The following is a 10,946-nucleotide window of genomic DNA, read 5'->3' as shown; positions in this document are numbered from 1 at the left end:
TAAGGCGTCTTCTCTTTCCATTGCCTGTATCTCTACAATTTACTATTATGGTGACCTTGAAATATATCATTTCCAACCTAGCATTATTCTCTTATTATGCCGTGTTTGACCATAAACAATATATAGAATTTAGGGAGGGTTTTTAAACCTAGAAAAATGGTGTCCTGCATAATGCACTCATCAACTTGCTTTTCAACTCAGTATTTTCTGTTTGGGTGTCTCTGCATGTTGATTGTATAACTCATTCATTATTAGGTATTGAGATTTATAATTTAGTCACCTATCCTCCCTCAGATTAATTTGGATATCTTCCCTGCCAATTTCTCCCGATTTAAAATATGGCTTTAGCCTAACATATGGCCTAACCTTGGAGAATGTTAGATAAATGGATTTTTAAAATGTGATGTATACAAACAATGGGATATTATTACTGAGTCTTAAAGAAGAAAGACGTTCTGTGAAATATGGATGAACTCGAAGGGCATTCGTATTAGTGAAATAAGTCAGGCAGAAGAACAAATAGTGTGTGACTCCACATACATAAGGAACATAAAAGAGACAGACTCATAGAAAAAGAAAGCAGAATGGTGGTTGCCAAGGGCTGGGGGAAGGGGACATGGGGAGCTGTCACTCATCAGGTGCTGTCTTAGTCATACAAGATACAAGAATATGTTCTAGAGACTTACTCTACAATGTTGTGCCTATAGTTAACAATACTGGGTTGTGCATTTAACAGTTTGTTAGAGGACTTCCCTGGTGGTCCAGTGGTTAAAAATTCGCTGGCCGATGCAGGGGACACAGGTTCAATTCCTGGTCTGGGAACTGGACCCACATGCCTCAGGGCAACTAAGCCGGTGCTCCACAACTCCTGAGCCTGTGCTCCAGAGCCCAGGAGCCACAACTACTGAAGCCCTCAGGCCCGAGAGCCACCGCAGTGAGAAGCCACCCACAGCAACTAGAGAAAAGACCACGCAGCAACGAAGACCCAGCATAGCCAAAAAAAAAAAAAGATTAAATTAGTTAAAAAAAAATTTTTTTAATCAATCAGTATACTTCACCATACCCACAAACTAAAGTAAGAAAATCACATAAGTGTATCAACTGATGCAGAAAAATCATTTAATAAAATTCAATATATACCCTTTTCTTCTAATGTTTGAGAACCAGTAGTTTTTTATTTTATTAAATTTTTGGCCTTACTGTGCAGCATGCAGGATCTTATATCCCCCCACCGGGATCAAACCTACAGTGAAAGCATCAAGTCCCAACCACTAGACAGCCAGGGAAGTTGTCCGGTACAGATCTTTTTACGTCCTTGAGTACGTTTATTCCCAAGTATTTTATTCTTTTGCTACAACTATAAATGGAATTGTTGGCTTAATTTCTCTTTCTGGTAGTTTGTTGTTAGTGTATAGAAATACAACAGATTTCTGTATATTAATTTTGCATCCTTCAACTTCACCAAACTCATTCATGAGTTCCAGTAGGTTTTTACTGGCACTTTTAAGATTTTCTTTGTACAGAATCACGTCCTCTGCAAACACTGACAGTTTTACTTCTTCCTTTCCATTTAGATTACTTTCATTTCACTGTGGGGCTTCCCTGGTGGCTCAGATGGTAAACAGTCTGCCTGCAATGTAGGAGACCTGGGTTCAATCCCTGGGTAGGGGAGATCCCCTGGAGAAAGAAATGGCAACCTGCTTCAGTATGCTTGCCTAGAGAATTCCATAGACAGAGGAGCCTGGTGGGCTACAGTCCATGGGGTGGGAAAGACACGACTGAGTGGCTGAGACTTCCACTATTTCACTGTGGATGAAGCCAGGTCCCAGGACTAGGGTTAGCCTGCTGGCAGGCAGAGCTGGGTCCTGGGGTCTGGTGGCAGGGCCCAGGGGTCGCAGAGCAGGTGTAAGGCCACTGGTGGGTGGGGTCAGTTTTGTCACAGTTAGCTGCAGGGCCCAGGGTGTCTCGATGTTGTGTTGACCTGCTGGTAGATAGGACCTGGGCCCAGCCAGTCCCCGTGGAAAGATGTGGCCTGCTGGTGGGTGGGCCTGTTCTGCAGACTCAGGCCTGCAGCCTTCTTGCTCCTGTCTGGCCCCCTGGTGGGTGGAGCGGTGCTAGGGGTTCTTGTTGCTGTTCAGTCGCTCAGTCCTGTGGGAAATATTCAAGACCTGCCAACTGGAAGTTACCACCTCCCTTCTTCCTGAGCTGAATGGGAATTCCAGATGCTTCCATCATCGTGGATGGTGAGGACACAGCCTGAGATTGTGGAGGGAGGAGGAATCGAGCCCAGGAGAGCTTGCAAGGGGGTGGCAAAGATTCCTGGATTCAGAAAGGGGTGGGGGAATCCCTAGGAGCACCACCCTCCCTCCCCCATGCCCAGAGTGAGTCTGAATCTTACCTGAATCTTACCCCCTCTTCTGTCCCCGAACACTCACAGGGACTTCCCCCACCTGGGCTTCTTCTCCTGGAATAAACAGAAGACTAGACTCCTCCCTGCCCTCCCCTACAATGTCAGGGTTTGAGTGGGGTGGGGTTCCAGGGAGTGGTGTGTGTACATCCCCACCAGGGTCTGTTGTATAATCAAGAGAGTTCTCATTATACCCTGGCATTCTGTCTCCCCCTCCCCTGTCCCCCCGACGCTTCCCCCCAGAGCCTGTCACATGAGCGTCCCCCTCCCAAATCTGATCTAATTCTCTCTCTGCTCTGCTGAAGCCGGCCTGGCCTTAAGAGGATTGGAGCATTTGCTAAATGGGACCAGGCCAGGGTCAGAGGACCGACTGTGGGGGGAACTCAGGAGGCAGGGCTGCCGCAGGGAGGTGGTCAAAGGAAGAGGTTGATGGAGAGACAAGAGGAGTAGAGAGAAGAGATTCCTACAGCCATTTAATAAAATCAGAAAGGGGATAACAAACACTCCCTAGCTCTGTAGGAAACAGTGCTTACAAGATGACCATGAACGTTACGAATTTTCAAGTTATCAAGCCCAAAACAACATCCAGATAAGTTGTTACAATTTTTTTTTAATTGAGCCAGGTCCCTAAATACAAAATAAATCTATCCACAGAATCTTATATACTGAACACAGATTTTTTTTTGAATTTTTCCTCCCTCCCCATCCCACCCCTCAGGGTCATCCCAGTGCACCAGCCCTGAGCACCCTGCCTCATGCTTCGAACCTGGACTGGCAATCTATTTCACATATGGTAATATACATGTTCAATGCTATTCTCTCAGATCATCCCACCCTCACCTTCTGCCACAGAGTCTAACAGTCTGTTCTTTACATCTGTGTCTCTTTTGCTGTCTCACATATAGGGTCATTGTTACCATCTTTCTAAATTCCATATATATGCATTAATATACTGTATTGGTGTTTTTCTTTCTGACTTACTTCACTCTGTATAATAGGCTCCAGTTCCATCCACCTCATTAGAACTGATTCAAATGCATTCTTTTTAACAGCTGAGTAATATTCCATTGTGTCTATGTACCACAGCTTTCTTAACCATTCGTCTGCTGATGGACATCTAGGCAGAACACAGATTTTAAAATAAAAGTTTAAATTTATCTAAAATATCAGGTAATCACAAGACAAAGCACTAGAAATAAACCTACAGAAATAATAACACTTAGCAAAGAATTTTTGTAAACAACCAAATGAATGATTAGTAAGTAATTGACCTAGATTGGAGGGCTCAGTATTGTAAAGATGCCAATTAGCTCCAAAACTATTTATGGACTTAATGCCCCCCTTTTTTATTTGCAAACATTTGAAACTACAGGTAAGAATAGTGAAGTGAAGTCGCTCAGTCATGTCCGACTTTTTGCAACCCCCTGGACTACCAGTCTCCTCCATCCATGGGATCTTCCAGGCAAGAGCCCACCAGTCTCCTCCGTCCATGGGATCTTCCAGGCAAGAGCACTGGAGTGGGTTGCCATTACCTTCTCCATTAGTAAGGATAGAGACAAGCAAAAATAAAAATCTCTAGACATCAAGGGAATGTAAAGATTTAAGGCAATTTTAATTAAATTCCCTATGAGGCTGGTGAAAATCCTATAGCAAGTTCCCACAACAGTGAAACAGATGCTGTGAACAATAATTCCACCTCTGCTTAGAAATTCACAGGAATATCCACGTGCGCCTCAAATACTAACGAGGGCGGGGACAGTCAGATCTTCCAGACCTGAGAGGACCTCATAGTGACACAAAAAAACACCCCCTCCCCAGGCTGGATCAAGGGAGGCGCGGTCCCTCTGCGGACAGGAAACCAGCTGTGAAGACCAAGCCATCACACCTTCCGCATGGGCACCACGTGCAGACTCACAAGGCCCTCATCCCCTCCAGCCCCTCGGGGTCTGCAGGACTTTTGGGGACAGATGACCACGACCCTATAAATTCGTGAACTGCCGGGGGCCTGTGTCATGGCCATCCCCAAAGCTATCTCCGGTTTGGTACCCAGATGTCGGGGAGGTGATCTCCTGGGATGAGAACATCAGGGCACAGTCAGGAAGCAGAACCGGAAGAGGAACTGGGCGGTAGTTGGGCGCGTAGGGGTCCTGAGGCCAGCCCTGGGCTGGGGCCGGGGTTGGAGCACCGGGGCCGTACACGTGGACGCCCTGTGCCGGGACCCACGTGGCCTGGCCGCAGCTGGAGACGCCGGGCTCGGGTGCTGGGAGCACCCCCGCGGGGCTGGGGGGAGGAGGGCGGCTGTAGAATCCCGGGTCGCCTGGGAAACTGGGGCTCGCAGCTGCGGCAGCAGATTCCGGGGCGGGGGCGGGAGTCCGGGGGGCTCCGGGGTCCGTGGGCGCATCGCCGGCCCTCCGGTATCCGCCCTCCGCCTGTCGTCGCTCCAGACGGGAGCGCTGGGCCCGGCGGTTCTTGAACCACACCTGGCGGGGCAGAGGGGACCGGGAGGAGGGGGTGTGAGAGGCGAGGGGCCCGCGCTATTGCCTCTGATGGTGGGGGGCGGGGGGTGAGGCTGTCCTGCTGAGAATCCCGCCTCCCCCTCCCTTCGCCCCCCGAGACCCAATTAGAGGTCCCTGGGGTTCAAGAGGCAGCGGGAAGGGGCGCAGAGGGCAGGGGGAGGGCTGGGGCCCCCGCGGGGCAGGAAGGGGTCTGCCCGAGAGGGTCCGCGGGGTCAGGGGCCCTGAGGGCTGGGCACTGGGACACCCCGGGGCAATGGGGGGCTCAGGCAGGCCGGATGCGGTTGGCTGGATGATACAGCCCAGGGTTGAGGGGGGCCGGGGTCCAGCCCTGGGTCCACAGTGGGGAGACCCCTTGCTTGCTGCGGGACCTGGGCAGCCCTAGCCCCTCTGGTCTCGCGGTCCCCACCGGCGGCCCCGGGCGGGCGGAGGGGCGGCCCAGGGGGGCGGGGGCTCGGACCTGCACTCTGTGCTCGTCCAGGTGCAGCCTGGCCGCCAGGCGCAGGCGGTCCCGGTAGCTCGGGTACTCGGTCCTCAGGAAGGCTTCTTTGAGCGCCTCCGACTGCTCTTTGCTGTACACGGTGCGCTCCCGCCGCTTTCTCTTTGGGGGCGCTGATCTCCCCGTGGGGCCTGAGCACGGGGCCAACAGGGTCCCATGAGCCCAGGAACAGCCCCCAGCCCGCCTGGCAGCCTCCCCCTCCCTGGACCAGACCCAGGTGAGCGGGTGGGACTCAGGCCCGAGGGCGGGAGGAGAAGCCTGGGGCATCCGGAGTGAGGGTGTTGCTCAGACCCTGGCTGTCTGCCCTCCAGCCCTAACCCCTGCACCTCTCTGGGCCTCAGTGAGCACAGCTTGGAAATGGGCTTGACCTCAGCCCGGGGAGTATTCCAGGGCCCTGGCCTGGGGAGGCAGGCAGGACAGGCTCCCTGGTCACCCTTGGTGCTCTCCCCAACCCCCCACTATCTCCCATCCAAGGGGGAGCCATCCTGACAGGGGACCCCTGAGGGCCAGGCTCTCTGCTCCTCTCCCCCAGTAATGTGATAACACCCCCAAACTCCACTAAGTCCCAGGAGGCCCGACTCACTCATGATGGACTCGGGTTCTTGCATCCTCCTGCTGTTCTGAGGTGGGAGCGTGAGGCTCTGCTCACAGGCCTGGGCCAGACATCCCGGTTTTATGCTGTGCCCACCTTAGGCACACCCTAAGGGTCCTGACACCCACCCTCTCTTGCCCCACCCTCAGCCTGGCAAGAGAATGATTAATAATTGGTTAATCCTTTTATTATTGAGCAACTACTAGTGGGTGCAATAATAAAAGCTAGCTTAAAATTCAACATTCAAAAAACTAAGATTGTGGCATCCGGTCTCATCACTTCATGACAAACAAATGGGGAAACAGTGGAAACAGTGACAGACTTTATTTTCTTGGGCTCCAAAATCACTCTAGAAGGTGACTGCAGCCATGAAATTAAAAGACCCTTGCTCCTTGGAAAGAAAGCTATGACAAACCTAGACAGCATATTAGAAAGCAGAGACATCACTTTGCCAACAAAGGCCCATCTAGTCAAAGCTATGGTTTTTCCAATAGTCATGTACGGATGTGAGAGTTAGACCATAAAGAAGGCTGAGCACTGAAGAACTGATGCTTTCGAATTGTGCTGGAGAAGACTCTTGAGAGTCCCTTAGACAGCAAAGAGATAAAACCAGTCAATCCTAAAGGAAATCAGCCCTGAATGTTCATTGGAAGGACTGATGCTGAAGCTGAAGCTCCACTACTTTGGTGGATGTGAACAGCTGACTCATTGGAAAAGACCCTGATGCTGGGAAAGATTGAAGGCAGGAGGAGAAGAGGGCAACAGAGGATGAGATGATTGGATGGCATCATCGAATCAATGGATATGAGTCTGAGCAAACTCCAGGAGACAGTGAAGGATAGGGAAGCCTGGTTGCTGCAGCCCATGGAGTCGCAAAGAGTCAGACACAACTTAGGGACCGAACAATTAGTGGGTCCTGTGCTGAAAGCCACCAAGAGCCCTCCATATTAAGACACCTTGGGGGAACTTCCCTGGTGGCCTGCTGCTAAGACTCTGTGCATCCAGTGCAGGGGACCCAGGTTCGATCCCTGGTCAGGGAACTAGTCCCACATGCCACAGCGAAGATAGAAGATCCCCTGTGCTACAACTAAGACCTGGGGCAGCCAAATAAATAAATATATTTTTTTGAAAAGACAGCTTGGCGCCTGCCCTCTGTGGATGAATGAACTGGATCTGGTTTGTCTGTTGGAGCTTGGGTCTTAGGAGCCTAGCTTTGTGTTTCTCCAGGCTGCATAGATCTGGGGTCTAAGCATCATACTGAACTTGGGGCAGGGGTCTCCTGGGACTGAGGGCAGGGGAGAACACAGCTCACAGTGCTCATCCCCTGGGACTTTTATTATCATCAGTGCAAGATGACAACTAATTAAGTGATCAAGTATGACATGAAAGAAAGCAAAGAGATCTTGTTATTTGATTTCCATCACTCTCTGATGCTCATGGGGCAACCTGCCATCAGTGGACATTTATTCTGCTCCCTGTTTGGCAACCTTCTGCCATAACCGGAGATCTCTTTGCTTCTGGATCATCTGGGAACGCTTGGTCACCAAGACAGTTGATGACGCTGCTGTCGACAAGAGAGAACCTAGTAACGTCCTTGGTCTATAAGATATGACTCTAGGCTGCCTTCTCTCTAGTTTTTAAAAAGTTTTATTGAAGTGTATTTGATTCAAAATGCCATGTTAATTTCTGCTATATAGCACAGTGACTCAGTTATACATCAGTTCAGTTTAGTTCAGTCGCTCAGTCGTGTCCGACTCTTTGCGATCCCATGGACTGCAGCACGCCAGGCCTCCCTGTCCATCACCAACTCCCGGAGTTTACTCAAAACAGTTATACATATACAGACATTATTTTTCATATCATTTTCCATTCTGGCTTATCACAGGATTCTGAATATAGTTCCCTGTGCTATATAGTAAGACTTTGCTGTTTTTGCATTCTATCTATAATAGTTTGCATCTGCTAATCTCAAACTCCCAATTCTTCCCTCACCTACCCTCCCCCCTTCATGGGCTCCCTACCTTTGAAAGGAAATTAAATGGAACACTGTGATGTTTAGATGAGCAAAGACTGAGAAGAGACTTCATGCTGGGGACAGGTAGCTGAGGGGATGGGGAATCTGGCTTTCCCATGTTTGGGGAGAGTAGGTTGGTTATTGAGACAAACTTGGTGATTGCTGTCAATACCCTCAGCCAAAGACCATCAGAAAGCCCCACTGTTTGTGCAAATTGATTGTCTCATTGGGTTTTTCGGGTGGCTCAATGGTAAAGAATCCACCTGCCAAGCAGGAGATGCAGATTCAATCCCTGGGTCGGGAAGATTCCCTGGAGGAGGAAATGGCAACCCACTCCAGTATTCTTGCCTGGAGAATCCCACAGACAAAAAAGCCTAGTGGACTACAGTCCACGGGGTCACAAAAAAGTCAGACAGGACTTAGTGAGTAAACAGCCAACAACCAAACAACTGTCTCATTGCAATGAGGGAGAACACATCATGGGAACATTAGGGGCATCTCAGTAAGAGGCTGTTTGAAAGGGCCATCAGGCACTTCCCTGGTGGTGCGGATGGTAAAGAATCTGCCTCCATGTGGGAGACCCGGGTCTCCTGGATCCCCTGGAGAAGGGAATGGCAACCCACTCCTGTATTCTTGCCTGGAGAATCCCACGGACAGAGGAACCTGGCAGGCTACAGTCCACAGTGTCCCACAGAGTCAGACACAACTGAAGCAACTTAGCATTCACACACTGTAAGAGACAGCCCATCTGGCCAACCCTGGTCCCTAGCCCTGGCCTCAGTCCCAGAGCTTGGTTTGTTTTAGTGGCAAGAAGGGGCCAGCAAGGCAGAAAGAGGAGGGTGGAAGCGTAAGCCAGCACCAGATTGTGCCAGCCTTGGAGAAGCCCTAAAATTGTTCCCAGGAAACAGAGAAAGGGAAAGTGAGAGTTATAGAGATAGGAAGACAAACTGATAGGAGAAGCAGAGACAAACACAAAAACATTAATATCTATAAGAGAAAGGGAGGGATGTCTCTGATGGTTAAGAATCCACCTGCAGGGGACACGGGTTTGATCCCTGGTCTGGGAAGATTCCACATGCAACCAAAGCCCGTGCATCGCAGCTGCTGAGCCTGCAAGCCCTAGAGCCCAGGCCCTGCAACAAGAGAAGCCCCCACAATGAGAGGCCAGTGCACCGCGACTAGAGAGCAGCTCCCGCTCGCTCACCCCAGGTAGAGAAAGCCTGCTTGCAGCAATGAAGATCCAGCCCAGCCAAAAAATAATATAAATAATTTTGCTTTAAAAAATGAAAGAAAGGGAGGAAGAGAGAGAAACAGAGACATCCAACCACGTTTTTCTTATTTGTGGCACTTATGCACTATTCTAAATGTTTTATATTTGGCTGCGCTGTGTGGCATGAGGGGTCTGCGTTGGGAGAGAGGAGTCGTGACCACTGGACCGCCAGGGAAGACTCAATGACTTGTAACTATTAACCGGGGTCTCAGCTCTGCTTATCCCTTCCTCTGCCATGACAAACTCTATCTGTACCTTCTCTCCTCCCAGTTGGGTCCATAGGATACAATTACATATGTGTTAACTAAATGAAATACAAAATTAACCTTCCTTAAAAGAAAAAAAAAAAAAGCCTCCTCCAGGCCCATATGCTTCACTGTTGAATTCTGTCACATACTTAAAGAAGAAATAAGACCTTGTACATACTCCCCTCCTGACATCTGTCTTTTCTTTCCCTACCTAATCTCCTCCGCTCTGCTTTCTGTTCTGCATTTTCTGCTTGGTTTCCACCCTCTCTTGACCTCTTTCCCTCTCCTTCACCTCCTCCAAACTGGGGGTGGGGAGGGTGCTGAAAGGGTCACCTTTGAAGTCACCAAACAGAGGGTTCATTTGCACACTCTGCAGCCCCAGGGCCATCCTATTCTTATCTCCCAGACTCTGTTTTTTCACCTATAACTTGAAACCACCAGGATGGCTGGGACAGGACCCCGATCACTTTGGGAAAGTTACTTAACCCCTCCTGATCCATCAAATAGGGGAGATGGGGGTGGCCCCAACCTCATGAAGTTGTAATGAAGATTTAATAAGGGAGAAATACAGAAGTGCCTGCTACATTGTAAGCCCTTCGTAACGAATTTAGCTGTGGACTTTCTTGGTGGTACAGTGGATAAGAATCCGCCTGCCAGTGCAGGGGACACGGGTTCAATCCCTGGTCCAGGAAGATTCCACGTGCCATGGGGCAACTAAGCCCGTGGGCCACAACTACTGAGACGGTGCACCTACAGCCCATGCTCTGCAACAAGAGCGGTCGCTGCACTGAGAAGCCCGCGAATCGCAATGAGAGGGTAGCCCCCTCTGGCGGCAATGAAGACCCGGCACAACCAAATAAGAATTGAGCTGTGATTTTATTACTATTGTGTGTCCCGGGCATGGTTTCACATGGAAGGGACAAGGGTGGATGAGGCCATGCCTTAGTTAAAACTCACTTGTCTCCACGAAGTCCCCTCCCCACAGTGGGTCATGGGTCTGAACCTAATCCCCGCTAATTCCCCTGCCATTCTGCTGAGGCTGGGCCATCATAAGAGGATTGGAGCATTTGCTAAATTAGTCCTGGTCAGGGACAGAGGAAACAGCCAGGGAGGGGCTCAGAGATCAGGAGAAGCAGGAGGTCGGTTGGAGACACATGGGGGTCAGGAGAGAGACGAAGAGAGGAATAACACTTGAACTTGAGACCAAAGAAGAAAGAGACAGGCGGGAGAGAAGCAAGGAGGAGAGGCAGGGTCAAAAATGGGGAGGAGGGAGGAAATGCCAGGAGGGCCTGGAGGGTCTGCCTTCCAGCATGAGGACTCTACATCTCAGTTCTTACCTCTTCCTGGTTGTGGGACCTTGGGCAGGTCATCTGACCTGCCTCTGCCTCGGTTTGCTCATTTGT

This window comes from Cervus elaphus, chromosome 4, assembly GCF_910594005.1.
Source record: "Cervus elaphus chromosome 4, mCerEla1.1, whole genome shotgun sequence".
NCBI lineage: Eukaryota > Metazoa > Chordata > Mammalia > Artiodactyla > Cervidae > Cervus > Cervus elaphus.
This window is presented reverse-complemented; position numbering follows the sequence as displayed.